Genomic DNA, 6,579 nt, shown 5'->3' on the forward strand with positions numbered 1-6,579 from the left:
AAGACTGAAAAATATTTAGCTTTAGATAAGTTATTGTTAAAAATAAACCTCTTATACATATTATGAATTAACATTAATTTGCTGTTTTCACCATATGTGCTTCAGTATTTGCAATCATCTCTAGTTCAACTGAGGCATTCCATTTTCAACATATTCCCCTACCCCCAAATGTACTTACTTTATGCGGCATAAATGTGCCATAGTTTCAGTTTTGTCCTAGATTGAATTGTATGCAAAATGAAAATGCTAATGCCAGAATAAATTTTTCAAGCATTTTTAATTGAAGCTAAATTAAGGAATATTTAAATTTAAGAGTTATGAGTTTTCACTCAAAAAAATTAATTTCATAGTATTTTCAAATTTTAATTAAACTAAAATGCTGCTTCATTCACAAGTATTGAATGAAATCATATATGATGCAAACTCCAACTGTGCTGAACACAAGCGATTTGAATGCCGAAAAGAGTAACTGTTAGTTGAGCATTATTTTAGAATCAATCACAGCAATATAATTTATAACCATCATCGATAATTTTTGTATGTAGCGGTCCCAAACTCACTTTGAGGAAAATCATTTTTTCAGTCAACAGATGACAAACAAATCAGGAGGTTGTCAAACAAAGATTTTAACAGTGGCCACTTCCTCAAACTCTAAAAGTGGCTAGTATTTCATGGAAAATGAGCAGATTTAGCACGTCATTGGTAGTCATGTTCTCTGAAGCGATTACCTTCGTGGAAAGCAAAGCTGTTTGGAACTATGGTGGTACATTCTCATTGCGACGAGTGGCAACGTCCATTTTAGCTGCACAGTGTCATAACGTGATGACAAGAATTCGAACTTATTCACCGAGGGACTCGCTTCTTGCTTGTTCGTAGTCTATATTTGACGTCGGCTCGTGATTGTGTTTATTTTAAATATTTAGCCTCTTGCAAGATGCGTTTCTAGCTTTTAAATATTAACCTGCAATTGTGCGCTCTGAGTCCAATATACCCGTTCAATTAAACAAACCTTTCTCAAAGCTCATCTATTTCGCCTGAGTCGTTGATGCCCAGTGTAGTCGCGTCCAAAGTTACCCTCTTTATGTTTCCAGCGTGTTTCTCGATAACTTATTCAAAGTATTGTCTCCGATCAGACCCAGCACTATTCACATTGCTGTTACATAGTTGATTTGTGATAGTACAAGAAAGCAGCAACCGTGTCACGTAATTTATTACAGATTGAAGAAATGCTGCAAAAATTATGATGATGTATTAAATGATAAAGGATCTATTGAAGAAAATGAGGATGGAAGTGTTTCAAAAACTGATATAGATTCCCTAAACGGGAACGGGAATGATATCAACTGCTTTATTGGGGGAATGCAGTGTTTGCCCAGCGAAAAAGTAGAGAAAAACGTGGTATGCCGTATAAGGTATTTCTGCCTAACGAATCACTGATAACTTTCAGAACGGATCACTGATGACTTAAAGAAACTACTCACAATTGGTACACTTGTAATTTTATGTGAAAACCTAAACTCTCGACACCACGCATAGAACTGCTACAATTCAAACACCACAGGCACAGTGTTCTACAATTTGGCCACTTCCATGCCAGGATTACGAATAGCAGCTCCTAAAACCCCAGCATGGTGACTGCCGGGTTCACCGGGATGGCAGATTTCTTTTTGCTAAGAAACACCAGCGTTCCTCTGGATGAACTATCATCTGATCATAATCCAGTTCGGATCCTCCTGGATATCAGCAGTTATAACACAACAGACAAAACAGACTTCACTACTGACTGGCAGAAATACGTCAAAGTTCTAAACATTCAATACAAGCGGTTGACATTGACAATACATTGAAAGTTTAATAAAAAGTTTACCGAACAAATCCAGTTTGCTTATGATGGTGGGAAAAAAAAATTAATTCCTCAAAAAAAAGTCATTCTAAAGAAATTTCTGAACTGATTAAACAAAGAAATGCAGCCCGCAAAATGTTCCAGAGAACAAAGAATCCTGCTCATAAAACAATGTTCAACCAGTTGTGCAATGCAGTCAAATCTGCGATTACCTTCCAAGCACAACTAGATTGGTCCAACTAACCTTAACACATTACCGACTGATAGCCTATTAATCGGCTTTTTATCGCTAACGCTTACTGACCGATAGCCTATTAATCGGCTTTTCATCACCAACGTCTACCGACCGATTGCCTATTAATTGGCTTTTTTTTCGCCAACGCTTATCGATCGATAGAAAAAATCGCTTTTTTCTATCGGTTTCTCGGGGCTACCTAAAAATAGCTTATCAATCGGTAGCCATGGCGATAAACAATTGCCATTTGCTATATCATCTGCATTTTATTATTAGTATTGAGGTACATTGCTCACTTGTGTTAAGTGCGTTGCTTCGTAAACTCCCACATTTTCACACCGTATTTTAAAAAAATTACCTTTCAAGATGAGCGAAAAAAAAAAAAGGTACTGGAAAGTTTTATTTAGACGACTTATCAGATTGTCCTGACAGTTATTTAGAACATGAAGAATCTGCGGCTGAGCAGTCAGTCGGACATGCGTATGCTGTTGAACCGCTAGTGGTCGGTAAAGTGTTAACACACTTTCCACGGATGACAACTCATGGTGGTAAGCTCTTAAAAGGTACAAAAAATGTTACAATAACATTCTGCCCCTTAAAGGATCCATTACACTGACGCTGAGAAAACAAAAATATTAGCAGAGCATCTGAAATCCCAATTTCGTCTCCGCAACATACATGACACAACAACAGAAAATCTAGTCGCTAGTTTTCAGAACAGTTACTCTCCTAATCCACGCTCTGACATTATCATCTGAGTCATGCCATCGGAAGTCCTTGAGTATATTAAAGGACTCAAGAAGAAGAAAGCACCAGGGCACGACAGGATTACAAAACAAATGATTCAGAAGTTCCCGAAAAAGACTATTTCACACTTGTCAAGACAATTAACCTAATTCTAAATTTGCAATACTTCCCTCAAGACTAAGTTAGCAATCATCGCTCTTGTTCTAAAGCTATGAGAGCCGCCCAACAAGCCGGATTCCTACAGACCATCAGCCTCCTGCCGTGCCTTAGCAAGGTTACAGAAGCAGTTATCCTCAACAGACTGAACAAATTCCATGAAGCTAAAAATGTCAATCCCGTTCCAGTTTGGATTCCGGAAAAATCTCGGCACCACAAATCGGTTATATAGAGTAGTTTAGGGAATTATGGAAGGGATGGGAAAAAAAAAAAAAAAAAGGATTGCAGGAGGCATTTTCTGGACACCTCCAAGGCTTTCGATCGTGTATGTCTGGAAGCACTTTCAGACAAAATGCACAATCTGAGTTTTCCTGATTACATCACAAACATAATTAAATCTTACCTGACCAGTAGACACTTTGTCGTTCATATCTCAGGCTCACTTTCTACTCGCCGAGCTATCTTAGCAAGGGGCCCTCTTGGCACCCACACTCCTTAATATATATATGAACGACGCTCGCAATGTGCGCTGATGACACCGCGATCCTGACTCAATGTGCATTTGTTGGATTAGTCATCCAACTGTTACGAGAACACATTAACATACTTGAGATTTGGCTGAACAAGTGGAAAATTCTCGGCAATGTTGACAAGACTCAGGCCATCATGTTTACGAACAAGAAAATAAAGAAAAATCTGCATTTTTATGGAGCTTCAATACCCTGGGCTAAGAAGGTCCCTTATCTCGGGGTGAGCCTCAGTAATTTTCTCACATGGACCTCACACATAACATCTATCTTATAGAAGTTTTGACTTCGTAAAGCAAAACTATTCCCCTTAATTGCTAGAAACAGCATTTTATCTATTGAAAATAAGTTACTCATTTACAAATCCGTATTGCGTCTTATGCTTTGTTAAGCCTTCCCAGTCTAGGCAAACTCCGGTAAAATTGTTCACAAGAAACTGTATTTTAAGACAAATTACCAATTCACTCTGGTACATTCGCAACAATCGTATTCACACTGAACTTTGAATTGATCAACTTAGGACTGTCTACTGTAAACTGGCACGTAACTTCTTCGAAAGTCAAAGAAATATTCAAAACTCTGTGATAAAAATCTGTAATTACAATGTTAACAACCCAGCAAATATAAAACGCCCTATGACAATATTGCCTAACTGTTATTCCTTACATTTTGATTTTGCTTACCTCTATTACATAATAAGATTGTATGGTTACCTTATCTCTTCAGTAATGCTGTCTCTCAAATTGTTCCTATGAATGCATCCCGATGGACTATTTGTCCTCAACACCTGTATTCTAGTGTCTTAATTGCATTATTATTGGTGTATGTTTACCTACTCACGTTTTAGATTTTGCATGCCTTTAACTTTTTGATAACCTCTCGCTGAAGGATTCACAATTGCCCCCTTTTCTTGCTATGTTTGTTTCGATGCTATTTTTTATCTTTCAGGATGTCAATCACCAGCCTGTTCTGCTCTCGACCAAATGTGCATTTTCTCCGCACGGTTTCACCACACTTACTTCTTTTAACTATCAATTTCATATTAATTATGCTTATAAGCAACTCATTAAACTAGGGTTTAAAAAAATATTAAACTTTTAACTTGTTAATGACCCATAATTAAGAAGTGCCCAATTCTTGTTCGATCCTGCGGCTCAGGTAGCCAGGTGTGTACACCATTCTCCAGTGAAACCGACGAACGTGAAAAATGTTTGCGTTTGGGAGACACCTAAGCATTTTTTCTCTGTGTCTGTAGTACTAATAAAGAATTGATACAGAATTAAGGTATACTGTATTTTTTCCCTTATATAATGCGCTTTTCTATTCCTTTAAAAAATTCTATTTTGTAAAAACGTTTGGAGGAATTTAAAAATTTTACTATGTCTGCTTTTTAAGTTTGATTGTAAAATTTATTGGTATAGATGTAATACTTTTATCTGAAGATTTAGAATTTTTTTCTCCAAAGAACACAAGTCGGGTCTTTAGGACCCAGCGCGCGTGCTCCAGGGTTAAGTGAAGTTGGTTTTGAATTGTTTGATGCAGTTGTGGTCTTCTTCTCGACCTTCCGACAAGTCTGGAGTATAATGGCGTTAAAACATTGCCATAATTGATTACCTAAAGTGAAGAGTAATATATGCTGCAATTATACGTGTAGTTAGAGTGAAAGGGAGGAGGGTTAACAAGCTGGGTAAGGCTCCCTAAGCTGCTTTCAGTGAAGATGATTTGAGGAAACAGGCTATGGTCGCTGATAAGATTACTGAGCTCGTATCTCACTCTTATGTGAATACAGCTTTTGTGACCACTGAGGCAAGTGAATCTGTTAAAACTCATTTGGAACTTCAGGAAGCACAACTGACTATGCAAGTAAGTAAATAAACCTCTGCTTTGGGACGTAATTCTTGGAGTCCTAAGTGTAATTTTCGGCAGTGTTACCGTCACAGCAGGTTATGCAAATGCACTCTCTCAGTTCTAAATCTAAGATTTTTAAGAGACAACTTTTGCAATATCAAGGAAAATCTAATTTATCATTTAAGATGTTTTACAATTTACAGTCTTCTTTTCTGGAACATACATCATTTCTTGAAACAGCTTTGTTTATTGGTGATTCTATTCAACAGTGCTTCTTCAATCACATTTTTCAACAACAATTTAACTTTTCACAACATTTGCTTCATTTTCATACAATTTTCATTTATTCATCATTAAATTTAATTCCTCCAACGCTCTCCAGAAGCTTGTTCTGTCAGAATTTTCCCAGCATGTTTCTGAAATACGATGCAGCAAACAAACTACTGCCTGAACATTTTTCTAAATGTTAAAAACTTGACTCTCTTAGACCTCGATGACACCTTACGTTCAAAGCTACATCCTACCGTGCTAACCGCGATAAAACGTTCTGTATAGTCTGGAGAGCTTACTTAAACTTCATTCACACTTTTCACTTTCTTGCAAGTAAATCATTTAAATTCATTTAAAATACTTTCAAACATTTTACTTTTAGCATGATAGCATTCCCTTTTGAAACAACAACATGGTAATACTTCATGATTATTTACGCAAAATACTAAGAAATTTTCAATGTTAGTTTACACTTTACATCAATAGTACATAGTTGCTTTATATTCTTTAAAAAATTTCGCGAACTTGCGAAAACAAATTCAAGCTTCTTGCTTTTAACAACTTAACAAACCAGCACTGACTGGCATGTTTGATGGCCCATTTAAAGTAATAAAAAGTGTTAATAAAAATTTTACGCTTCTTTTTAAGAGAATAGAATCGGTGTATTGCATTCATAGTCTGAAGCTAGCACTTTTAGTCTCTGACACTCCACTATCAGTTCCTGCTCCTGAGCACATTCCTATAGTAAATTCATCAGACACCATGGTTGAAATACCTGTTCCGGCCAACCACACACCATTACGTTACCATTAGCCACCGTGAACGTTTTGGCTAATGGTTAAGTTTGACTCGAGCTATCTCTGACTCCTTGTGTCTCCGGCATATGGGGCGGAGTATTATGGCGAAACATTCTCATTGGAATGAGTGGCAACATCTATTTTTACTGTACCATG

The sequence above is a fragment of the Stegodyphus dumicola genome, chromosome X1 (genome assembly GCF_044657685.1).
Source record: "Stegodyphus dumicola isolate Sdum_Otavi_A_Nest chromosome X1, ASM4465768v1".
Lineage (NCBI taxonomy): Eukaryota > Metazoa > Arthropoda > Arachnida > Araneae > Eresidae > Stegodyphus > Stegodyphus dumicola.